The sequence below is a fragment of the Mustela putorius genome, unplaced genomic scaffold (assembly GCF_011764305.1).
Source record: "Mustela putorius furo isolate JIRA1106 unplaced genomic scaffold, ASM1176430v1.1 tig00537227_pilon_pilon_pilon, whole genome shotgun sequence".
In the NCBI taxonomy this organism is placed as follows: domain Eukaryota; kingdom Metazoa; phylum Chordata; class Mammalia; order Carnivora; family Mustelidae; genus Mustela; species Mustela putorius.
This window is the reverse complement of record NW_025422368.1, coordinates 34,139,360-34,165,567: the sequence shown is the minus strand read 5'-3', so window position 1 is coordinate 34,165,567 and position 26,208 is coordinate 34,139,360. Positions and strand designations below refer to the sequence as shown.

The 26,208-nt window shown below is 47.1% G+C and overlaps 1 protein-coding gene across 2 annotated transcripts in view; it reads right to left on the bottom strand.

Annotated features, from left to right (window-relative positions):
- The window catches only part of GRIN2B (glutamate ionotropic receptor NMDA type subunit 2B), a 423,927-nt gene extending 397,967 nt beyond the window's left edge, over positions 1-25,960 (bottom strand). The window contains exons 1-3 of one of the 2 annotated variants that reach the window (XM_045073121.1): positions 25,874-25,960; positions 25,294-25,529; positions 23,865-24,298 (exon numbers count right to left, since the gene is read on the bottom strand). The gene's annotated coding sequence lies outside the window, so the exon portion shown is untranslated. Of the gene's footprint in view, positions 1-23,864; positions 24,570-25,293; positions 25,530-25,873 lie in introns of those variants that run through there. The other variant, XM_013057879.2, reaches the window with a different exon arrangement.
- Positions 25,961-26,208: the final 248 nt, after the last annotated feature.

The window sequence follows — 26,208 nt, the reverse complement described above, 5'->3', positions numbered from 1 at the left end:
GGTTGTCCAAAGTGGAAAGCAACAGCCCGTGGTGTCTGCTGTCAGTTCTCCAGTCTCCCCAGCCACACGTGGCTAGAGGCCATCACATGGGAACACAAAGATACAGAACACTCAGGGTGCCTGAGTGGCTCAGTGGGTTAAAGCCTCTGCCTTCTGCTCAGGCCATGATCCCAGGGTCCTGGGATCTAGCCCTGCATCCAGCTTTGCTCAGCAGGGAGCCTGCTTCCCCTCCTTCTCTCTCTGCCCGCCTCTCTGCCTACTTGTGATCTCTGTCTGTCAAATAAATAAAAATATTTTTTTAAAAAAGATACAGAACACTTCCATCACAGCAGAAAGTTCTGTGCGACAATGTCGGCCTCGAGGTTGTCATAAAGAGATCTATCTGTACCACGGATCAAGAATGAAATGTAGTGTTGGCCATAAAGTGAAAAGAGCACTAATGAGGAGTTAATCCAAGGTCCGGCTTTACCTGTCCAGAGTTCTGGTGCCATCAGGGAATCCCTTTTAGCAGCCCAATCTGTAAGACCAGGAAGCAGAACTGGACAGGTGACCCTAAAGCCTTACCCTCACAGGGAAGGGAGTGGGGTACAAGAGGAAGAACCCAGAATTTCTAAGAGTCACGAATCCCTGGGGCAAGTCACCTAATCTTTCCTGCCCTTAGTTTCCTCAGCTGCAGAGTGGAATATCATCGTCTCCCTCATAAATCCAAGGGGAGAATATATTTAAGATTGGCCTGTTGGCTGGAAAATGCTACACAGCTAGGTGTTACCTCATAAGTGATGGCAACCAGAGCACTCGGTGTTTGAAGATTCCTACTTGTCTCCTTTATCCCTAGGAAGGCCCTCCATTAGCAAGTATGGAGGGTGTGGCCCCTGCGTGTTTTTCTCGCACCGCATCCTTGCTCCCGCTGGCAGGCCCCTAAGCAGCCATTTCATGGTGTGTGCTGGTTAAATCCAGATTTTCCTCCCCTTGCCCTCCTTCCACCCACCCAACACAAGCAGCAAGGGAAGAGCTGATTATTTTAAAGTCACCCATAAAATATGCCCTTGGAGTTCCTCCTGAGCTTTGAAGGAAAAAAAAAAAAAATGACAGTTATAGAGACATCATTTATTGAAGTCCTGCTATATCCAATACACTTTATTTGGGCTGTGGGAATTCACTTAAAAAAAAAAAAGTACTAGCAAAAAAGGGGAGGGGGAATGAAACATACACATTTGGAAAAGCTTTAAAAATACTTCGGGATTCTTTATACACACCAGCAGGTGCAAATTAACGTAGGCTGAGTTTAATAAGTACTTAAGACCAAAATGAAATATTGAGTAATAGGACAAGGAGAATCTGGTGGGTTATTCGGGAAGGTTTCCTAGGGGAGTTCCAAATTGAGCCAGCTTTTGAAAGAGGTGACAGACGTAGTTTGGCAAAAAAGAGAGAAGAAGGCATTGCAGGAAGGGAAATTCTAATACATCAAGGCACACAGACCGGGACAAGAGGGGCTCGGACAGGTGAGCATCCAGTGAGTTGGAGGGAGTAACACAAAGGCTGTGGTTTGCTTGGGTGAGCGCTGCCCCCCCCCCCCCCCCCCCCCCCCGGAGCGGAGAGGGAGGTCAGGCCATAAAGGGCTTCGTGGGGAATTTCCTTTTGCTAATAAGTGGTAATGGAGAGCCACTGTGGATTCTTGAGCAGAGGAAAACAGTGTTTAATGAAGACAATTCCAGCAGCTGTGTGGAGGATGGCAGCAAGGAGAGGAGGCAGGGAAGCCAGCCAGAGTCCTGCACTACGCAGTAGCCATGGAAATGGAAATGAGGGTCAGAGGAAACAATGCAGAGAAAGAACTGGCAGAAATTGGTGTAGACGAAGCGGGGGCTTTCGGAGACGCAGCCAGTGAGAACCAATGCCAGGACTGTGTGCCATTGGCAACGGTGGAAATATTTGAATGGAGAAGGGAGAGGAACACGAGGTCTTTTTTCCACCTTTAACATCTTGCAATATGGAGAGTAGGTGATTGGGAGATTATTCTAGAAAACCCCTGGGGACATAATCAGGATACTGGAAATGTAGATTTCAGAACCATGGAAATCAGTTTGTAACTGAAACCATGTCATAAAGTGAGCCTTCCAAAGAGTTGAGGACAAAGGGAAAAAAAAAACAAAAAACAGAAATGGGCACTAGATTACACCTTGAGAAGATGGTGGCAGCTTCTGGGGCCAAGATGCAGAGCACTGCTTCTCAGCCTCAACACTCCTGAGATTTGGGCTGGACAACTGTGAGCAGGGGCTGTCCTGGGCACTATAGGGCGCTTAGTGGCATCACTGACCTCTACCCACTAAATGACAACAGCCTCCAGGTACCCTGGTCATGAAATTCAAAGAGGTCTCCAGACATTGCCAAATGTCCCCTGAGAGGCAAATGATCCCCAGAGAACCCCTCATATGTTGAGGCAATCATAACGTCCAACATTTGTTTGCTGAACACTCACAATGTGCCAGACACTATTCTAAGTGTTTCACAGCAATTAATTTATTTAAACCTCAAAACAACATTGTGAAACAGCTGTGCAATTATTATCTCCATTATATAAATGAGGAAACCAAGAGTCAGAAAGGTATGTGATTTTTCAAAGGTTCTACCACTAGGAACCGACATCAGGCAGTTTGGCTCCAAGGTCCGTGATTCTTACCACAAGGCTCTACTGCCTTTCTGTGGAAAGGAGTCCCATGCAAAGCAGATTCCACAGCATCCGTCAGGGGCTGGGGAGAGGGTCTGAGGGAGAGATACAAGATCCCTGCAGGACCAGGACTGAGGCTCTGGGAGAACTCTAGCTCTCAGCCAAGAAACAGGGACCTAGAAAGATAAGTTAGGTTGGGGAAAAAAAAGGAATTTTATTTTGAACAGATAAAGGTTGTTAAGGCAGCCACACCGGAAGCAGCAATAAAGGATCAGTGGGAAGACAGAGTTTCATGACCCGAGCATGACGAGAGACCTCCAAATGACACCACATGAACCACATCAGAAACAAAGGACATCCAAGTTGCCAAAGATGCAGCGAAGGGCACCTCCTGAGTTTCCAGCACACAAAAGATAAGCGTAAACTCTTACATCAAAAAGAGAATGATTATGGACATCGATAACAGGGAATGCGGTTTTTCTCAGCCACGTGAGATGCGGCGATCCACTAAGCAGGAGCGCGGAGAAGATGCTCAGGAAGGTGATGTCGAAGAACTGGGTGAGCGTGTCATTCTGGGGCTCATAAGCAAAGGCTAGGCACCCCATCTTTTGGTGACAGTGGAGCTCTAGAAGGAAGGACTCTGAAGCAGGCCAGGTGACCTCACCTCAGGGACTGTCTCCAACCACCCTCAATAGCATGACAGCAAAAGCAGGTATGACACAGGTGAACGGCTCTGGAGTGGAGAAATTAAAGTGTGATGAGACACAAAGTGGCGGAACGGGGAGGGAAGAAAGCGACAAGCACTTCCACATGGACAGTCAAGGGTCCGTGATTCAGGTGAAATAGAGGAAGCAAAGCCTGAAGGTCACAAGGAGGATGAACCCAGGTGCTCAGGGGACTGGGTAGGAAAGACACACTGCAAGTTAGGGAAGGAATGTTCCTGAGATCCAAATGGAGGTACTGCGGAGATGACACGGTGGATCCTCGGAGCCGGTAAGTGGCCGAGGTTCAGCGGAAAAGGGCAAGAACGCACGAATCCAACATACACACTCTTTAGTGCCTATTTTGAAATAGAGCAGAAAATGGAATAAAGAGCGAAAGTGTTGACTATTTTAACTGAGTAGCTAAATAAACACTTGTTTTATGAAAATTAGAGAAAGTTCTTTCCCTCTGGGCAATCTCAACAACCCACTTACAATGAAAAATCTAAGAACAGTGATTTCCACAGCATGAGGAGCTGTGTGCATAAAATTACAAGGTTAAGAACACTTACTTAGTCAATCTACCATGTCTTCTAGAAACACGGGTCCATTGGACTGGCAGACAAGAACAGCCAGGAATTTCAGGAAATCGGGACCAGCTTGCTCCCTTAGAGTGGACGCTGCGCGCACTTCACTGTTGGAGGTGAAGCCTAACCATACACACACGAGACAAAGGAGCAGGTGTGGGCGAACTGGGGCAGAAGGTCTGCAAGGGCAATTCTCAAGCCTGGCTGTACATTACAAGCGCCTGGGCATCATTTCAAATATACTGGTGCCCGGGTAGCAAATCAGGATCAGTGCCCTTGCGAATGCTCTCTAAAGTTTCTCGTACCCTGTGAAGGAATCACAGCTCATTCATATTCTCATGTTCTCTGGGGGTCCCTCTCTTACACACATGCACACAGACACACACATGCACGCATGCACACGCACACACATGCACTAAGCTGGCTCTTGCACACAGCAAGCAGCAGGGAGCACAGCTTTACTTGGCAGCAGCTCCGTCCTCCAGCTGCATCTGGGCTAGAGCCCAACTGCACCGAGGAACGAGGCAGGAGCAAAGGGAGGCTCTTCTCGCCTGCACACCCCACCTCGTTCCCACCCAATTCTGATCTATACCAAGGGGAGACCAGGACCCAGAGCTTTGAACAGACACCGTCCCTCTTTCTCCCGGAAACAAAAGGGTTTCGCCGAAACCAGTAATAGACCACCAGCCTGCGGTTATGAAATTCTGGTTTCCGCAAACCGCGTTCATTTTGTGGGTGAGTCTCCCTGAACTGCCGATGCTCCAGGGAGGCACCACGGCACAAATCACCTCAAACTAAGAAAAATTCAAAATTGGTGTCTATTTGCCGTTTGAACGCTTGGCATTCTGTAAACTCAGTGAGGCTTAATTCCTTCCCAAAATGTCTGTCTGCCACCATTCAGAGGCAGGAGTAAGACAAAGAAATGTATGCGGAGTGAGTTACCCAGGGCACAGATCTGCTCTGCAGCCTGCTGGATCATCCCAGAGCCTGGAACGCCCAGCAGAGCCTGCGGAGGGGCTGGCGGGCAGACGGGCTGGCTGACCTCCACGAAGAGGTCATGAACACTCCCCGGAGTCCAGACAGAACTTCCCAGGGTGGCAGAGCAGCTGTCGCTCTCTGACTCTCCTCCGGAAGCGTGCCAAAGCTGCTGCCGACTCCCTCATTGGCCAGGGTGGGAAGGTGGCCAGGGCAGCGGGGACCACTTCTCTCTGGGGACCACGGGGAGACAAGCACTCTACACTAGACCCGTCCCCGCTGGCGGGGAAGTGGAAACCCCCGCCTGGGCCCGTCTTCCTCTACACCCCCTTGCTTTCCACCTTTCCTCTTCGATTTCTCCCCTCCCGGTCTTTTTCCTCCTCCACACACAAAGTGGAGAAAAAGCCAAGGAAGTTCAGGTCTTGGATGTGAGGCTTTCCTCTCTTTCCTTTGGTCGACCTCTCTTTTTTTCTCTCTCTCCCTCTCTCCTCGCAACTACCATTGTCTCTAATAACTCGAGGATCTCAGCCCTCAGGTCTCCCCAGATTGTACCCACTAAACATAACTTAATTTTCAAGACCTATTTCAAAACACTCCCCATTGCCTGGGCCACTGGATTCACTCTGTCCCCCTCGTAAGCAGAAAGGAACACATTTGGGCTTCTGTATTTCTTCTTCTCTTTACACTAGAGCCATAGCGGAGGACTGCTGAGAAACTGGGATAGATATTTGTGTGAAACAGAAGATGGGAAAGGCCAGCAAGGACCATTATTCTTTCTTTCTCCCGCCCTCCTGCGAACACCCAGCCCCGCTCACTTGGGAGCTGGGAGAGGTGAGAGAGCTAAGTTCCGGACACATTATACACCTTGCCGCAGGGCATCTGGGCAGCTCAGTGGCTTAAGTCTCTGCCTTTGGCTCGGATCATGATCTCAGGGTCCTGGGATCGAGTCCCGCATCGGGCTCTCTGCTCGACAAGGAGCCTGCTTCCTCCTCTCTGTCTCTCTGCCTGCCTCTCTGCCGACTTACGATCTCTGTCAATTAAATAAATAAAAAATCTTAAAAAAATATTCATTTATATACACCTTGCCGCACCCAACCTTCATATAACTTGGATTTTACAGGAGAGGGAAGCTGAGGGCCAAAATACAAAGTGCCTCATCCAAGATCACCTGGTGGCAAGTGGCAAATTTGAGATTCTGAACTGAAGTCGCTTTAACATCAAAGATCTGGCTCTGGAGTCCCGTGGGCTGCTTCTCTGAGCAGTGGTCACGGTGCTTCAGTCTACCTCTAGACTTACATTATTCAAAACCTAGGTCTGCCTTGGCTGAAAAGTCATAGCAGTACCAGCTTAGAGATGCTGAGGACACTGTTACCTGAGGTGTCCTGAAAAGGGAGAAAACAAGAAACAAGGCTCCAATCGTGAGAAGGCAAGAAGGAAATCTAAAAATGTTATCTCCACTGAATCTCAACTCCATTGGGAGGTGAGGGGGATTCTAGAAGAAATCAAGTCGTCGTCACTCTGGGGTCCCAAAGGAGAATTCGTCTCTGGCTAGAATCTGTTCTCAGGGCCTTCGACAAGAGTCAGGAGGCGGTTGGGGTAGATGAGGAAAAGGCTGTTGCAGTAGGTAGAGTCATGAAGTTACTGTTGCTTTACGTCTGTCTCATCTGAATTACATTCCTTCCAGAGCACTTCAGCCCAGCTCCCAAGTGCCCACACTGGCTCACTCAAGTCTAAGCCAGATGGCCAGATGGCCAGCGCTCCTACCTCACTTGGTATAGACCATGTTAAAGACACTTCAGTTCTGCCTCCTTCTCCAGCTAGCTCTGCCCAAATCTCAGTTTCTGGTCTGTCAGCTCTTAGAAGCCAGGCATTATGCCTGATTCCACAGGGAAAAAAAAGAAAAGAGCCCGGAGCCCTGCACTTAGCCCAAGGCCTCATAAACATTCTGGAAATAACTTCACGAGGCTGGTTAATCCTGGCAGAACAAAGGAGTGGGGCTCCCAAGGAAAATTCTTCCCCGAGGTCCCCACCTTCCAGAGACAAATAACTAGAGGAACAGCTGCCAGGGCAGGCCCAGGACACGCAATCTAGAGCAAGGGTTCTGAAGCTGGCACCCATGGATGGGCCTCGGGGGTCCTCAACGCCCTCACACTTTGTGTGGAATACTGGGACTGTTTCCATCAAGGTGGGTTTTTCTGAAAAGAGGATCCGGAGTGGACATTTTGGGCATTGCTGATCACACGCAGCATGCCAATGGGCCGTGGGAGGGGAGGCAGAGACACAGCAGAGAATGGGCCCGGTAGCATGGCGCCTGGGGGCCCTAAAGAGGGTTGTTCTGACAGCTGGTAAGTCAACCCTGACACAACACCAGCTCGCCCCTCAGCCAGGAGCATAGCCCCTCTTCCGTTCGGATGTGGAAGGCAGGCACGGCACTTCACGCTCCCCACCTCAACCCAAGGGCCCCCCAGCTGTGAACAAGCCACGGGGCTATGGCGTCACCTGTGTGGGCAGCCATTCTCCATGGGGCTCCACTTTGAGCACCTACTACTTAGCCTACCCAGTATTTCCTGTTTAAAAGACAGACTCTCAGGGGAAGTCGGATCTAAAACTTTCATTGCTATTTCTTTCTCTTAATTACCTAAGTCAGTTTCTTACAGCCTTCCAAGCCTGTCCTCCTCATAAAACCACAGACCCCAAAGGATTTGTTCTTTCAAAAACCATTTGGATAGTTACTGTGCCCTGGTCTCCTCAAGGTTTTGATTACTAACTATTATGTTTGATATTTTTTCCAATCTAACACTTATAATTTCCAGACATCATCTCTTCTTTTTTTAATGTTATAAACTGGCCCTCAGGTATCTTTCCAGGCCTCTGTGATTTTTCTCAAAGGTCAGCCTCTGGCCCTCCAGTGGCCTTAGGTTGAAGGCATTTTAGAATGTGCCATCAAGACCTGAGGTTATTTATTACACTCTTAACTGGTGTTTTGAAAGAAGAAGACATACAAATGGCCTTTTACAAAGGAGACCTACAAATGGCCAACAAACACATGAAAAAATGCTCAACATTACTCAGCATCAGGGAAATCCCAATCAATACCACAATGAGATACTACCTCACACAGGTCAGAATGGCTAAAATTAACAACTCAGGAAACAATAGCTGTTGGCAAGGATGCGGAGAAGTGGGAACCCTCTTGCCCTGTTGGTAGGAATGCAAGCTAATGCAGCTACTCCAGAAAACAATATGGAGGTTCCTCAAAAAGTTAAAAATAACTACCCTATGATTCAGCAATTGCACTACTAGGTATTTATCCAAAAGATGCAAAAAAAAAAAAAAAAAGCTGATTCAAAGGGGCATGTGCACCCCAATGTTCATAGCAGCAATGTCCACAATAGCCAAACTATGGAAAGAGCCCAGATATCCATCAACAGATGAATGGATAAAGAAGATGTGGTGTACATATACAATGGAATATTACAGAGCCATCAAAAAGAATGTAATCTTGCCATTTGCAACAACGTGGATAAAATTAGAGGGTATTGTACTAAGTGAAATAAGTCAGTCAGGGAAAGACAAATACCACATGATTTCACTCATATGAAATTGAAGAAACAGATGAACACAGGGGAAGGAAAGGAAAAATAAAATAAGGTTAAAAAAGAGAGAGAGAGGGAGGTAAAGCATAAGAGAATCTTAACTACAGAGAACAAAATGCTGAGTGGATGGGGTGGGGGATGGACGAAATGGGTGATGGACATTATGGAGGGCACTTGTTGTGATGAGCACTGGGTGTTATATGTAAGTAGTGAATCACTAAATTCTACTCCTGAAAGCAGTACTACACTATATGTTAACTAACTTGAATTTAAATTACAGTATATAATAAAGGAGTACCTGGGTGGTTCAGTCAGTTAAGTGTCCCACTCTTGATTTCAGGTCAGGTCATAATCTCAAGGTTGTGAGATCAAGCCCACGATGGGCTGCCCACGGGGGGGTGGAGACAGCTTAAGATTCTCTCTCTCTCTGTCTGCCCCTGTCCCCTGCTTGTGTGTGTACATGCACTCTCCTTCTCAAAAAAATAATAAATAAAATAAACAAAAATTAAAAATTAAGAAATAAAATCCTCTCCAATTTTCACTGGGTTTTAGATTCCCTAACCCATGACAGAATCCAGATTATACACACACACACACACACACATGTGTGACTGTATTAGTAACCAGTTCCCTATTGTAAGAATGTAAGAATGCAACCCCTGCCGGTATGCAGATGACTTTTCCCTACTTCCTTCTATCTAATTCCTGATATAATTAAAGTTCTTGCCTTTGTTTCCTAACTCATCTTTTCTGAATATGAAAATAATGTGCTGTATTGTAGAAATCCTGGAACATAAAGAAAAATATAAAGAAGTGAAATAATAATTCTCATGTTCCAAACCCTTTTATCTTTTGTATATACATTTTGTATAGTATGTATAATAGGTTTCACAACTTTTACAATTTCTAAACATCTTCACCTGCCCATGAAAGTCATTTTTTTTTTCTTCTTAGAATAAATTCTTTGTTTATCCAATTAGACTTCCTTCAAGCTTCTCAACCACGATAACAAGCTGCTCCCTCCAGCTCTCTCAAGGTGGAGGCAGAGATTGAAGAGATTTGGGATTCAGAAAAGCTGAAGCTGAGTTCCACCTCTTTTTCTTCCCTACAGTGCAATTTTGGACAATTGCTAGAGTACTTCACACCTCCATTTCTTCATCTGTAAAATGGAGATGAGATTTTCTGCCCAGGATTCTTCCTAGTGGCTTCTTGGGAAGACCAGAAAAACGTGTCGTGAAGAAAGACATGTGTCGTGAAGAAAGACATATGGGAAAGCCCTTAGAAAACCGTAAAGCACTCTAGAAATGCAAATGATTCTCATTATTACATCCACACTGGTTTGTCTTTGCCTCTGTTACCTTCTTTCATTGAAACCATTCCTTTCTTTCTCAAAATTTACATTTGTTTGCATGCTTCCTTATAGCTTTTCCTTTTGTCTGACGTTTGATCAGTTCATGGTCACTTTGCCCAGAGCTCATTTCAATCCTCAAATCCTTGATTAATTGGTTCCCATCCATGGGTACCTTCTGCATTTTTTTGCACTAAGAAGTCATGTCCTCTCAACATTCTAGAAACATGTCAGCTCATGGCCCTATATTCTTCTCTTGCCTGTTATGATTTGATGAGATACTCAAAGAAGTCAATGCCAGTCTTGACCTGGAAGCCTCTAATTCAGACACAACCGCCACCTACATTACACCCTTGTCACCTGAACTGGCTCTGACTTGGTTGGGACCAGGGACCATCCAAGTAGTTAACACTTACAGAATCCTTACTCTGTAACAAGTACTGTTCAAAATGAAACAACTCGCTTAACTCTCCCAGTAACTGAAAAGCCAGAATGATTAACACCTCATCTTATGATAAAGAATCTGGGCATAGAGAGAACTGAAGACATTCGCCCACGAAACTAACAGTGGCAACAACAGAAACCCTGACTGTCTGACTCGTGAGTTCTTGGTCTTGGTCACTGTTTTCCTACACCCATCACCATACTGGGCTGCAGTAAGAATGGGTGGAGGAGTACACGGAACCCAGCACCCTTAACATGCTCCTGGAGGAACAAGCAGCCAGGAAAATGGAAGAAACCAAAAGGAAACAGCAAGCAGGTCAGAAGCACAAGTTCTATAAACACAGCCTGCTTCATTCAAAACTCAACAATAACTATACTAACCAGATTCCCATGGGTTTCTGGAAGACCTGGTTATTTTTTAATATATATATTAATATTTTATAGTATTTTATTAATTAGCCACAGAATGAGGTCCACAAATATTCCTACAGATCCAAGTCCTAACCACTCTTCAAGTCCCACTGTGCCCTGTCTGCTCTTCTTTCTACTGTCGTCATTATGTAAAACCAGACACACAATATGTTTCCTCTAAGTCTCTGATCATTCAGAGCAACCATAAAAACTTACTATAAAGCTATAGAGCATAAAGCTGAAGAATGTGAGGTCAAGCCAGCCAGCTGGGTTCAAATCCTGGCTCTGCCACTCGAGCTAAGCAAGTCTTAACTTCTCCATGCCTTAGAATCCTCATGCATAAAATGTAAGTAATAATTATGCCTACCTTCGAGGGTAGTTGTAACTGCTAAATTCACAAATGCACGGAAAGCACAGAGCACAGAGCCTGTAGGCCCTCGTGCCATGTAAGCAGCTGGTTATTACACGTCCACCAGGGGCCAACACTCTGCTAGGCACACATAGGGCAGGGAGGGGAGGCTGTTTCTGCCCTTTAGAAATTCACACCAGAGGAGGCAAAGGGGGGGGGGTGGGATAGACATGCAGAGGGCATCATCTCAAACTGGGGATCTATGGGTGCACGAAGACAGTGCCCCCGGCCTGGGGGGGCCAGAAAGACCTGGAGCAGAGGATCCCCGAGCTGCCTCTTGAAGGCGGAACAGGACTGAAGCCAGGGACAGATGCTGCGGAGGGCACTGCCGACACAGTGAGAGGCAGGAGCAAAGGCCTGAGGGTACAAGGGCCTTTCGTGGCTAAGCTTTCCTTAGCTTGTGTCACCATCTCCATCGCTAGCTACTCTTCTTCGGTCATGTAAAGATAAAAGATATGCCCGGAAAAAAAAAAAGTTCTATACATTAAAGCTAGAAAGAGTCCTCTTGCTCCCCTTTTTGACAAGTTTTTCTCTCGTTTTCTAGACAAATACAGTGGCAGAGAACCTGTGGAGACATGGACCGAAAAGACTAACAACCACAGGTCACAACACACCTTGGAACTGCTCTGCACTGGGAATACTGGTGACTTGACCCCCACTTGCCTATCTTCTCCAACAAATATTTCCTCTTCCCTTGCCCACCGGGAGCAGGTGCACTGCACAAAAGGCCACTGTAGGCTGTTATTGCGGGCAGGATGGATAGGAGTAACAACATTGTAGGTGCGTAGATTAAACTTGTAGCTTAAGAGGATTCTTGATGTTTCCTCATCTGACCCACAAGGTAATAACTGTCCCTCATGAAGACGTCATTTTGCAGATGAGGAAGTAAACTCAGCAGGGTTATGAGTCTGCCCAAATCACACAGAACGGAGCCAAGGGTGAGAACGGGCCTGGTTTCCTGGCCCAAGGGCCACACTATTCCTTCCTCAATACCACTGTACTTGGAGTCACTGGAAAGCAGTGTAAAAACATGCATGTGGTAGGGCTAAGGTACGAGAACTCTTTGTGGTGCCAAGAGAGGCTGTCCTGCCTTGGCTAGAAAAATAAAGACACAGAATTTAACCTTCGTATTTTATGTTTATATATAAACTGCCCTCTGAGTCAAAAGTTAATCCAAATATTTGAAACAAAACTAGCTCCCTCATATTTGTTTTGGAATAAGGGGGAGTCTTACCCATAGAGCAATAATGATTCCTGTTAATAACCAAACCGTAACAGCAAAGCCATATTCTTTTTTTTTTAAAGATTTTATTCATTTATTTGACTGAGAGAGATCACAAGTAGGCAGAGAGGCAGGCAGAGAGAGAGGAGGAAGCAGGCTCCCTGCTGAGCAGAGAGCACGATGCGGGGCTCTATCCCAGGACACTGAGATCATGACCCAAGCCGAAGGCAGCGGCTTAACCCACTGAGCCACGCAGGCACCCCACAAAGCCATATTCTTGACTGCCATTCTCTTACTCTAGCCATTTGTTTCCACCCAAAGTAGAAGTCAAGTGCCTGAGAAAGAAATGGGCACCAGAAAATGAGCATTCTTCGTAAGGTCCACAACCAAATGAGTAGGAAAGGACTATTTCCTCTTAAAGAGAGAAGAGTTCGAGTTTGGTGGTGGTGTGTATGTAAAGATGGGTAGACCTGGGCTCAGAAGATGGTGTCCCAGCCTTAATCGTCATGTGAAATGGAAGAGATGCTGATTGCTACTGCCATGAATCCCTCACCTTGGCCCTCACTGAATTAAAGTAAGGTATAGAGCCTGGCTATTTTGTAGGGTTCCATATTTTTCATTTGAAAACAACTTTGCTTTTTACCAAAAGCAAGATGCAAAGAGACGTGATCAAGAAGTCACCTCAGCTGAGGCTTCAACGTACATGCTACTTACAGGTTCCTCTACATACAACATAAACCCTCAACGTTCTTTTGAATAGAGGCGGCTCCTTATAATTTAAAGATCAAGGGGTGGGGTGTCTCAGTTGGTTACGCGTCTGCCTTCAGCTCAGGTCATGATCCCGGGGTCCTGGGATCAAGACCCGCATTGGGCTCCTTGCTGAGGAGGGAGACTGCTTCTCCCTCTCCCCCTCTGCCCCCCACCCCCAACTTGTGTGTCTCTCTCAAATAAATGAATAAAAATCTTAAAAAAAAAAATAAACAAAATAAAGAGAAGAGAGTTACAATCAAGGACGTAGTTGGAAGCCTGGTTTGCGGCTCACAGCTGTGTGACCTTGAATTCTTTAATTCTCACTCTGTTCACCCAAGAAACAAAATAACGTCAGCCTTGTGGTAAGGATTAAATGTGATAATAAGGGCACCTGGGTGGCTCAGTGGGTTAAAGCCTCTGCCTTCAGCTCGTTTCATGATCCCAGGGTCCTGGGATCGAGCCCCACATCGGGCTCTCTGCTCAGTGGGGAGCAGGCTTCCTCCTCTCTCTGACTGCCTCTCTGCCTACTTGTAATCTCTGTCTGTCAAATAAATAAATAAAATCTTAAAAAAAAAATGTGATAACGTATGTTAACATAACCCAGGCTATCATGGGCACACCACAAACATCTATTGCCAATTCCAGGCCCAAGTTCAACAGAATATTGTCTTAAGCAAAGGCAAGACAACGCCTTTTGGATTACTATTATGTTTGGACTGACGACAATAACTCTTAACATTTTCATTCCACTGTTTATCTCTAAAATGGTCTACGGATTCTGACTATCTCATCCCAGGACCTTCTCACACCTTTCCCCCACCTCTGTCTCAGTTGCACGAATGTAGATTTATCAATAAACTAGGTTCCTCGCCACAGCAACTGAAAGATCATTCATACACTTCAGAGACAACCTTGAATTTTATGTTGAAATCAAAGCATCTTTGCAAATAGTGCAGAATAGAAAGGAGAGGTGGAGAAGGTGAACAACCATGATCCTATTCGTTCCAGAAAGCCCAGTGCAGTGAAGGTGTTTGGGGGATAGAGATGAAAAGGCCCTCAAGGGATCTGCCCCAAAAGCCAGCATAAGAAAACGGCTACAAGCAAAGGGAAAATAAAAATAGGATGTGAGCCAACAACTTGGGAGAGCTTATTTCAAGTTGGGAAGATGAAGCAAGACCTCATGGGTGAGAGAGCCTTTGGGACAGACTGGAGGAATGGACAGTTATTGACACGGAATTGGAAGGAAAGGGGGAAAATATAACTAGTGACGAGTCAGAGCTTTTTGAAGAAACACCCTCTTTGAACACAATGTAAAATAAAGACCAAAGAGGGGAGACACTAAGAAATGGGTATATTTTCATTCTGTCAGCCTAGCCTACAGCTAGCATAAAAGATACTCTCATCCATTCAACTTCAGTAGAATTCACCCAAAGCATCGAGACGTGCTTGGATGGCAAGGAAATGGAAACATAAAAGGTATAAATATGTCAACTTCATCCTCAATGCACATTCATTTTCATCATCATCTTTATCGACAACCAGCATTTTCTGAGCACTGCCCAAGTGCGGAGAGCATTCTGCTAAGCACTGAGGACATAAAGTGACATAAAGCATGAATCTTGTTCTCATAGAAAAATGACAAATTCATCAACAAACAAAAGTGATTTCTCTTCCGTATGCAGGCTCTAAGAAAACCCATTCAGTACTTTTTCTTCAAATATCCAAGGGACCAACATTCTCTGACCCAAGAAAGACCTTCCGTATCTGAGCACCCATATTTGGATAGTTGGCCAGGGTAGGATTTCTTCTGTAGTCCTTCCTATGGGAGCTGCAGGAAAAACCAGGAAACAGACATAGAAAAGAACCAGATACAGACTGAAATTCTTCCCTTTCCCCCTTTAAGCCCGGAAACAATTCTGGAATTTCTGACGAGGTGATAAAAAGGAGAGCCATGCATGCTGAAGATATCAACTCTGGTCCCCTGCACCCCAAAACTCACTGATAACGCTGATCTGCATAAGAAACACAAAAGGGGACCGGCTGCAGTATCTCAGTGATTGGGATGTTTTCCGTCCACAGGGTTAACTAATATTTATCTAAAAATTCAGATCAGTGAGTATACTTCTTGGGTTTCTCCTAAATATTTAATGCCTCCCACCTCTGCATATCCCACCAAACACCAATGAGAGTCCAAACCACACTCATGACCTTTCTCTTGCATTTCCAACCACTATTTACAGATGTGCAAAAAAGAACTAGTGTTTTCACTCTCCTCGGGTCTGTCTCTTTTAAAGGAACACAGATCCGTAAATCTGTTCTTTTCTTACCTCTACATTTAGGCTCACATTTATTTTAAAACGGGCAGGGAGGGAGCCCAAAAGGAAGGATGCGAGAAAACTATTAACCCAGCTAAGCCTAATAAGCAGTGATTAAAGTTACAGTCAGAGAAGAACGAAGCTCAATGCCTCCTACCCTCTTCCTCCTCTTTGTGCCTTTAATATTCTACTTCAGGCACTGAGAGGGAGGGTGACACGGCTAGCGAATTCCAACCAGCACTAAGATAATTGTACCATTCACACCCCTCACCAGTCAATCAGGGTCTGCTTACCCAGCCCCATTTATTAATAGTTTTCCCACACTGGCAGTGTCAGAAAGGAGTGCAATGAGGCTTTCTCCCTGAAACAAGAAACGGAGCGTCCTCAATAAGGACTAAGAGGAACGAAGGAGGTTTGCAGAACCCAGGGCCATTCGCCCCAGTTCACAGCCACACCTGTTTCAAGGGTGTCGGGGAAAGCAGCTCCCTAACTTTCCTAACTTTGCAACCAGGCCTCCGTGGAGGGTGAGAGAGCTCAGGAATAAATACAGCCCTGGTCTTACTTAATTCCACGCCAGGCCACACCCCTTGTGTGTACTCTGCACGCTAAGCCCCCTCGTGGACCAGCCCCTTCTTCTCCCTCCAGCTCGGCGACCCTCCACCAGGCATGCATCTGCTTGACGGCGATGGGGTCTCCCTCTGGAGGTTAAAGCACTAGGATGGCGTGATGTTTAGAGAGAACAGGTGCCTCGTCAATCAACTTGCCAGGTGGTTCTCAGCCATGACCACACGGGAGAATCCCCTGGGGAATATTTTTAAATGACCCCTGCCTGGATCCCCTGTTGAGAGGTGTTAATTTCACAGTGTGGGGTCTGGCCTGGGCATGGACATCACTGTTTTGCTTGTGTTGTTGTTGTTGAGCTGCTTCTGTTTATGTCTGTGCCAGCTCTCCAGGTGATTCTGTTATTGAGCTGGGATTCGGGAGGCCTGCATAGCCTGTCCCACTGATTCAGAAATGAGAAAATCGAGGCCCCGAGGCAATGGCTCGCACACTGTGAAATATCATACATGGAAAAAGAAAGAAGCTTCTGACCCTCAAGGCCACCACTACGTCCGTTATCATTCAGGCAGCCCCCAGACACCCTGGAAATCCCTAACACTGTTGAAGACACCCCAAGGAGAACCCTGGGCTCTGAAGATACATGGATGAGCAAATGCCCACCACCAGCTAACAGAAGAGACATGCATTCCGAAGGGACTTGAGGGGCAGGGCGGTGAATGGGAAAGCACTGGAAAGGAAGTCAGGGGATACGGCTCTGCCCCAGGTGTGTGTCTTCTTTACACCTTGGAGCTATTTGCACAGCTTTAAAATGGGGGTTGTGGAGGACAGATCATCTTCAAGGTACCTCAGAGCATTAATACTCTTATTATCGCATGTTAGACGCACACACACACACATATGACTGTACCTAAGCTCCGCAGACACATTTAATGCCTTTCAGAGTATTTTTTACTGTTGCTATTCGGTGGGTAAGACACTATGCAAATATACCAACACACGTGCAAGCCTAGCGTGTATGGGTACATGGGGTGTGTGCACGTTGGGACACACATGGAACACAGTGGCTTCTAACCCAAAGACACCAGCCACCATGGCAGCTGAGTAAACACAGTGAGGTCCCTAGAAAGTGGGGGGATTGCTTCGCAATGTCTACACATTTTCACGGAGTCCAATTAGCTTGGAGTAGAGGATAAAAGCCATCACCTCAGCTTCCAGTCTCTTCGACGCCTCTCTTCCCCCCATCCGAACAATGCCACGCTTTATCCCACCGTTGTTCTGAAGTCCCACCTCTCACAAAGAAATGAGATCTGATTTCCTCAGAAATTCAAACCAGCTGAAACCCTGATAGGCTCTATATAAAGATTAATGAGAAATGGAAACTTGACATTTCTTTCTCAAGAAGGAACTTCACCGTCTTCTCGAGGCTGGGAACAAAGACATGGAGGAGGGCGTGTGTGAAGCACAGCCTGGTTTTTAGGAGTCGAGTGAGTTAATTAGTCCAAACCTTAAATTATCCTAATCTAGGAAGCTCTCTTCTCCAAATGCTCCCCTCCCTGTAGACCTGGACTCCAAGCAGGGTCAAAGCCTGTACTTCTGTTTCCTTCCACACCTGCCGATCCCTCGGGGCGGCCTGTCCCCTCTCCCGGTCCCTCTCCTCGCGCAGCCTTGTCACTGTGCCTCCACGGCCCCGCCCCTCAGGGTACCTGGGAACAAATGCCCCTCAAATCAGCCAGGGCTGAGTCTGGCTCATCCAGATACCTTCAGACTCAGAATACTCTCCTTAAAAAGTCTACAGGGGGAGCCTAGGATCCTTTCGCTAATGAAGGAATACAAACCCCAGTACACAGAAAACGGGTGCACCTTGGGTGGGGTGAAAGGGTAGAGGGGTGGGCAGCAGAAAAAGGTGCAAATAAAATTCAGAGGACCACACGTGTCAAACCCATCCTCCCTGAGGCACCCATCCTACGGTTCAATCAAATGCTAGAGGTGTCTTTCCATCCCCTCTACACTAAGACATTTGGAAGAAGGCTTCCAAAACACCAGGTCAGCTAAAAAGGCTACCAAAAAGCATTCTGTGAATTCCCTGGGAATAACTGAGCCCCTTATCTTCCATCGCTTCCTTCTGCCATTGAAGACAGCGGCGGGGGTATGAATAGCATGGCAACTTTCAGGCTCACTAGTTGGAAATACATGGGGCTAGGCTGGTCCTTCATTTCGAGTAGCCTGGCCTGGGCTAGGATCCAGCTCTCTCCTTGGCCACAAACCAACGAACAGCTGTCCCTTTCTTTATAATGGCCATCAACAAAGTTAGTTGCAATCCAGTGGTCTAAGAGTAAAATTGTATCATTTGCTCATTCCAAAGGCGAGCCTAATAAACAGGAGTGGGATTCATTAACTGTAGAATCACTAAAGCAGAAATGAGAGCCTCTGCCTTATCTTTTTCAGAAGACCCTGACTTTATTCTCGGGCCTCCTCATTTGGAACCCAAAATTCCTAATCCAAGAACCAGCACATTTCTGTTTTCTCTCCTCCCCAGGTTAAGGGACATGAGGAAAAGCAGAAGGCTTGCCCTTTTATACCAATTTGCCTCTCCATCTGCTCTCCATCCTCCTAAACTGACAATTCTCCCCTTCTACAATCCTAATTATTCTTAAAGACAGAATTTAACTGTCAACCCCTCCGTGAAGCCCACCTCATTCTTCCAGGCGTCCCTCCTCATAGAGCTTACCTAAGCAGATAATAATCTCTTTACTCATGTCTCCCCCATTCAAGTATGAGCTACTGGAAGGTACAAACCAGAGCTACTTCTTTGTTGTGACACCATGTTCGATAATACAAGTTCCTAACAAACGTTTGTTGAATGACGTGGAGCAAAAGACACAAAAATGAAGTTAAAAGAAGACAGCGTGAAAGAGAAGAGACTAAGAGACACTAATAAATACATAAACTCGATCTAGGGAAGAATATAAAGAGAAAGAGAAGAATCGAGGACAAAAAGGGCCAGAATAAGAACACACAGAGGATAAAAGAAGAGGCAAAAAGACACACATGGTGGGAGACACTCAGAAGAGGGGACGTGGGTGAAATGAAACACACAGGCTCCTCTTGGATCTTTTCTGTTTGGGGGGAAAAAAAAAAGCAGCAATTCTGAAAGTTACAAAAGTAGAACACATCTGCGGAGCTGCCCACGTGAACCATAACAGAAAATTCGGTTCAGGAATATTGTAGACCCAGGCCCACAGCAGCGGCATCCCTGGAGAGTGTGTGGAATGCAGAATCATAGGCCCCACCCCAGAGTGAATCAGAGTGTCAATGTTTAACAAGATCCCCAGGTGATTCCCATAGATGAGAAAGTTTGACGAATGCTGAGGTAGCCATCTGACATCCACAGATAACCTTGGTGTCTCGTTTGGCGGTGCGGGACATGAAGCATGACCACTGAGGAGCGGCACGACCTAAGCCAATCACCTCACGTCCCTGGATTTCAGTTCCTTCACCTATCAAATGAGAAGGTCAGAGTAAACGCGTTCTGAACCGTCATGAAGCTCTGACCTTCTTGATCTCACCGGACACGGTAACTTCAAACCCTTCCCACGCCCACCCGAACCAACAACAGAGAGCCTTATTTGCTAATTAATATTTCCCTTCCTCTCTCCTCTCACCTAATATCTTTCTCAAGTGTCTGTCATGTGCCAGGCACTGTGTTCAGAACAAATGATTTCAGGATGGATAAATATCTCTCTCTGTCCTCGAGCTCACAAACTTCTTAGGCTAACAGAGCATAAAAACAAAATTAGGATCAAAGTATGGTAATGATCATGAACCAGCCCTGTGAGACCCAGAAGGCAAAGCAGCCATTCTGCTCAGGGCAGTCACACAGGACTTTAGCAGAGGGCCAACATATGCACCGTGCCAACCTTCTCTGCCAACCTCAGCTGCAAACACTGGAAGTGCAAAGACAGAAACAAGGTAGATGGAGAACATCAACGAACCAACCAAAGGTTCCCGAACACACCTCTCCGAGTTCACAAAACTCCACAAGCACATCCACACAATGGATCTGGTGTAAGGGCCACAGACAGACCATTAACAGCCATAGGCACACCCCCAAAAGCCCACCTCCTCAGAGCTATGCCCCCTCCCTCATCCCGACTGCCTTGGGTTCTTCTAGCTTCGGCATCCTTCTGAAAGATCATATCAATTCAACCACTAATCTACTCTCCCTGGAGACTGCTTCTGTGGTTTCAAAGAGGGGATGCACTTTAATAAATGTGAACAATTCATTAGACCAGCAACTCTTTTTGATCTATATTTATTTATAGAGACGACACGCGTATCTGATTGCATGCACACTAGCAGAAACTGAAAATGTAATTTACTGAAAGGAAGAAATTTCTAGAATTTCTAAGGAGGCTGGAGAATGGCAGTGGGGAAAAGGAACCTCACTTGCCAGTATAACCGCTCCTGACCCCAACAAGTTACATGAGATGAGAGACTTTGTCAGCTCCCGCCCTCCTTATTAAGGAGAAAAGGCTATCGCTCAGAACAACAGTTTGCCAACCTTTAAAATGGTGAGCTCCACCCTGACTTCCCTCCTGCCCCTGGCTTCTATAGGCTGATTTTTATTTATTTATTTATTTATTTTGCTACGACTTTTTCACATACAACCTGTCCTTTCCCCTGCCCATTATATCCTATTCCATAAATATTCATGACATTTTTGCTTTAACTTGTTAGCATAGTGGACATGTCACCTTCATCTTCGTACTGTTGAACAAGAAAATAGAGGAGCAAAGCCCTGCATCCTGGATTCACCTCATTTCATGGAGGAGATGGGAGAATGTTTTACAAGGCAATGGTGGTGTGGTCAAGGGCTGAATCAGCTCAGTCCCGTTTCTCCCTGTCCAGCGCCACTCATCCCCTCAACCAAGTTCAGTCCGTGTTTTCGCCGCCCAGGTGCCCCACTGCCCCTCCTTGCACAGGCTAGTACATGTGCTTGAAGGTCAAAGAAGAGGATCCAGGTTCTGAAGCCATTCTTCCGGAGATGAAGAGCAATACAAAATCCAGCTACCTGCCGTTAACCCCTTCACCAGAAGGAGGCGCTCTTCTTCGCATTCAGCCTACAAGAAAGGCACTTGGTGTGGAAAGTAGTGACTAGAGAATGTGTTGGTCCTCCTCCTTTCCCTTAATTTTGCCTCGTTACTTCTTTGCTTTCTCTGCATCTATTCCTGCCAGAAACAACACACAGGCAGTAGCAAAGCAAGACTCTTGAGACAGATATCCTTCCTAGGAATGGAACCAATGCTGAGAAGAAGTGAGACAACAGAGGGGCACACCCTGCTCCTCTCCTTGCATGTGAACAGGTATCTCTGGCCACATGGCTCTGTGATCCCAGACCCGTCATGCTTTGCTACACTTGAAACACACAGGGACAGAAGGCAACCATGTTGTTCTGCTTCCTTTCAAATCACCAATCTAAACTCCTTAGCCAGGCTTGCCTGAGAAGTCTTTATTTCCCATTAGTTTTGGTTGTTTTGTTTTTTCTTAATTGTGCATCACAGAGGCTCCTCGGCTGAAATTAAATTTGCTCTTCCTCCCCCCAATAGGCACATTTCTTCCTCAGGTAACCCACACTGTACGGGGGATGGCAGAAGGAGAGAAGACAAAATAGAATCCAGTCAGCTCTTTGTGCCATGAGGGGAAAAATAAAGAGAGAGAGAACAGTGGCCCAGAGACAGCCTTGCCAAGATTGCTCACAGGCACGCAACACACCTGTCTCCTCAGGGCTCCAAAATGGCTTTGGTTGTGGTAAAGGTACAGACCACCTGTGGTGATTCCACCTTGAATCCTAATAAGCCAACAACAGTTGGAATGGCTCCCCCTCTCTTTGTACCTTTCTTCCACCCAGTCGTCTTCTTCCTCAGCACCCTCCCCTTTTAACCTCTTCCCCTTTGTCTAGCTTTAGGGCCAAGTAAGGATGGTCTAGAACCTGGCTTAATCCCATTAGCATTCTAGGAGACTGTGGCTGAGACTCTGTCCAAAGGCCTGCTGTCAACCTGGATGCCAACCAACACGAGGAAGGGTCTAGTGCCTGTAGTGCACCGTTGCAGACACCAGGAGAGAGAAAAGGGGCCTACGCCCTAGGGACACCCACCTCACCTTGCTCATCTGTACGTAGGAAACCACCGCACATGGAGTTGCTGTTCTCACCCATACCTCTGTTCTATTTTGAAGGAAAATTAAGAATACATCCTCCCACTTGAAGGAGTAGAAGCAGATGGAGAACCAGCTCAGGTGTCTGTAAGGTGAGCACACACCAGATAACCTCAGCTATTTGTAGACATGGTGAGAACATGGTTCAAAGCGGGATCCCACCCTCCCATTCTGCTGACAGTACAGATGGGCACAGATTACCAGTTAAACACTCAAAAGAAGGAAACCTGCCTGGGGGGAGGGGAGTAGTGAATGTGGATGATATCCATCCCTTCTGGACAATGAAGAACTATCTTCTGGTCTGATGCTGAAGGACAAGGATCTTCTCCTTCCCCCAATCCCTTTAGTATTTTGGATTGTTTCTAAGTATAGTCATTAAAATGCCAGAGAAAAAAGATTCGAGGGGAGAATACTTTCAGAAAGACTACTGATGTCCATGATTCTGCTACAGGATTTTGAAGATCATTATCTCAACCTGATTTCTGCATCTGGGCACCCTCAGAGTTTGGGGGTGGACGGTCAGGGGACCAAGGAAAAGAGCACACCAGCTCACCATCACGGCCCTCCAGCCTGTGGATGGTCTGACAGCCTCAGGAGTTGTCTTGCCTTGCATGAGTGCCTAGCTGAAGAGTCATTAGCTAAGTCTTTTCCGTTTCTCCTGCTATTCAAGTACATAAAAAACATACTGCCTAGCCACATTTCACATACTGTAAAAATTAATGGGGGGGAGGGTTAAAGTCTTCATTCTCATTTTAAGGTAAGAGACGAACACATGCAAACGGCACATCTCTTTGTCTAACACAAAGACTCACGTGTCGAATTCTGCACCCCTTCCTCATGCACAGCATTTTAGAACTCTGCAAGATAGCCATTTTGCAAGAGTGTGGAAGTAACAGTTTGCTTGGAGGATGTGTGGGTATAAATAGATGTGTAGACAGAAGGAGAAATTTACAGCTCAAAAATAATAGCACCGGGAAAAAAATATCAATTAAAAGAATATTGACAGAATTCCTTCTTTGCAAGCTTAAGACTGAAGTCCTTTTAAACTGCAGCATCCTTCAATTCCAGGTGTTGCTAGACCAGCCAGATTCCCCACCTAGACCTTTCCCTCTGCAGTAGGCCTCCCGGGATCTCTGGGCCCCGTGTCAATGCTTTAGACAGCAAGTGGACTTCAGGGCAACAACCACAATAATCACTATTTTCATTTTTTTTAAAAGGGCATTAAAAAAAAAAAGGCTAGGAAGGTAGAGACAGGAGACGGGCATGGAAGTGGCAAGGGGAAAAAGCTAGCCTGAAAAAAAATTTTTTTCTAGATTCCCATAAAAATCAGAGCTGTAGCCCTGGGTGAAGAAAATGCTATTTAACTCAAAAATCACACAGGTCTCCCATGCATGTCTACATACACAGACCCTTATGTCACCCAGCATCTTCCGTCCCTCCATACATCCACCCCCACTGCCTCCCCAAAACCCAAAACCTGTTAGATGAGAAAAGCAAAGCCATACATGGGAGATTTCCCCCTTTGTAAAAAGCCTTTTTTCCCCAAACAAAATTTTATTATCTTATCGCCTTTTCTTCCAAAAATTCCACTTGAGGGATTAGAAGAGAGAGATAAACAAGGAATCCCTACCCCAGGTGAGACGAAAATAAAACAGAATTTGCCCTACCTTGGTTTGTAGAAGCCAAACCTCTAGACGGACAGATTAAGGGAGTGAGCATGTTGGGAATGTCCAGTTTCCTCTTCTCGCTGGCATATCCACATAAGAAAGACGAAGGATAAATGAAAGGAAGGTAACTGAAAATCCAATTTAGCGTGAATTTTGTTTTAATCTTGTGTCTTGAAGAGATGCAAATTCAAAGGAAAAAAAAAAAGACTGAATTCAAAGGTAATTCAGGATATGGAGAGCAGCTCACAATGCAGAATCCAGAGTAATTATTCCATTTGCATGTGAGGTTAGTGGCTGGGCTATTTTTTAAATGATTCTTCTGGCAATTATGGTTTTTGCTTTTTGGAGCTTTAGAGGAGGAGGCTCTGTGTAGAGAAGCTGGGGGCCGGCTCTGTCCCTCCGTGGAGCATGGTCATTCCCAAAGCGTCCCCTTCCTAAGGGGGAAAAAGAGGCGGTCAGGGTTCGATCTGAGTGTCCCCGGAGGGTGAGAAAAATGCATTCCGAAAAAGATATCAATTCGTTTTAAGGAAAAGGGGGAGGAAACCCCGCATTTCCCACAGAGTGCACACGAGAGGAATTGAAAACAGCTGGCACCGGTCTATAAATAATTCAGAAAAGGTCTGGCTATACCATTCCTGGGACAGGCATGGATGAGAGGTGGGAATGCCAACCTGAATGGAAGAGGAGAGAGGGAGAGAGCGAGCGAAGGAGGGAAGCGGTAAGGAAGGAAGAAGGGAGGGAGAAGCGGCACCAGGGAGCAACACACACTCACACACACGCAGAAACACAATCCCCACTTAACTCGCCAGCAAGTGCGGCCCCCAGCCCCATCTGCATTGCTGCTGACATGTCTGTCTCGCTCTCCCCATCGCCTCCAGCGGCAGCGCCTCCTCCCACCCCAGGCTTGTGCTCAATGGGTTCTGATTGTGCACTGGGTGCACACTGGGCATTTCTTGGAAGGGGCACACTGACACGCGCGCACACACACACACGCCCCCGACGCGCACGCGCCCCCGCGCGCGCACTCACACTCACCCCCCGCGCACACTCACCCCCGCGCACACTCACGCCGCCGCCGCGCTGATGTGCAGCGCACGGGGCTTCACCTGCAACGTGTCGATTGGACGGATGGTCGCGGCGCGTGGCTCCGGCCCGGGGCACGGACGCCCAACCTCTCCGTTCGGTAAGGGGATTAACACCCCTCCCAAAAAGAGACCAGAGAGAGCCGTCCCCTTTCACCCTAAAATATATACATATGTATATATATTTTAAGCCACGTCCAAATTAGCAAGTGCCGGGTTCTGCTGGATTCAAGAGCTTCACCCAACACCAGGTTAGTTAACGGTTCCACCGCTTGGATCCTTTATCTCCCTGACACCCCCAAGCCCCAACACTGAGACAGGAGACTCCGAAGCGAGTATTTACGTACCGACTCCGAGCGCCTGGGCGATTGCAGAATCTCCGGAGACGGGTGGCGGGTGGCCGGGGATGGAGGGTTTTCCTTTCCTGCAAAGCAGGATTGATAATCCGGGTCGGGGTTTTGAAGTTCACGACTCTTCGTGGCGAAGCCAAAGAAAATGCATTCGGACGCCAGCACTTCTGGACTGTGGTCATCAAAAATCACCCTGACGAGCACTTTCGATAAGAGCAAAGCCCCGAGATTTCCTAGAGGTGAAGAAGCCGAAGGAAGTGGTTTTTGAAAAGGGGGGGGGGACCTTCCTTTCTCCAAAAAAAAAAAAAAAAAAAAGGGGGGGGTGGAGAGGCAGAAGCCCAGATTCCAGTTGGTGATGATCGGAGCCGGGGGAGGGGAAGCGGGCGGGGGCACGTTGTGCAAGTCAACCGCGCGGCAGCGGGAGAGGAAGACGAGCAGGGGGAGGAGGGGGAGAGTAAGAAAAATGGGTATTAATCACCGGGGACGGGGGTTGGGCGGGAGATCACAAGTTGCCCGGTCTGCATTTGGGTCTCACACCCAAAAACGTGCCCCCCACCCCCCCCGCACACACACCTACCTCTCACACACTGGCTCGGGTGGGAGGAGAAACCCACGAAGCTGGGGAAGATGTTTCTGCTCCTAGGGTGTTGTGTGTGTGCGTGGGCGTCCTCTTTCTCCACACCCCCCACCCCACCCCACCCCCAAACCCCGTCACCCCCTCACTCCTATTGCTAAGACTCCGGCAGAGGCAGCTCCCCATGTCACGTGCCGGGGGGGGGGGTGTGGGGTAAGAAGGGGGGAAAAGCCTTAACCCGAGTCCGTGGCGCCTCCTGCTGGCCGCAGTGGGGCACAGCAAAGAGGAAGGGCCGCGAAGGGGTGTGGGGAGCGAGACAGTGCCCCCGGTGGGCGGCC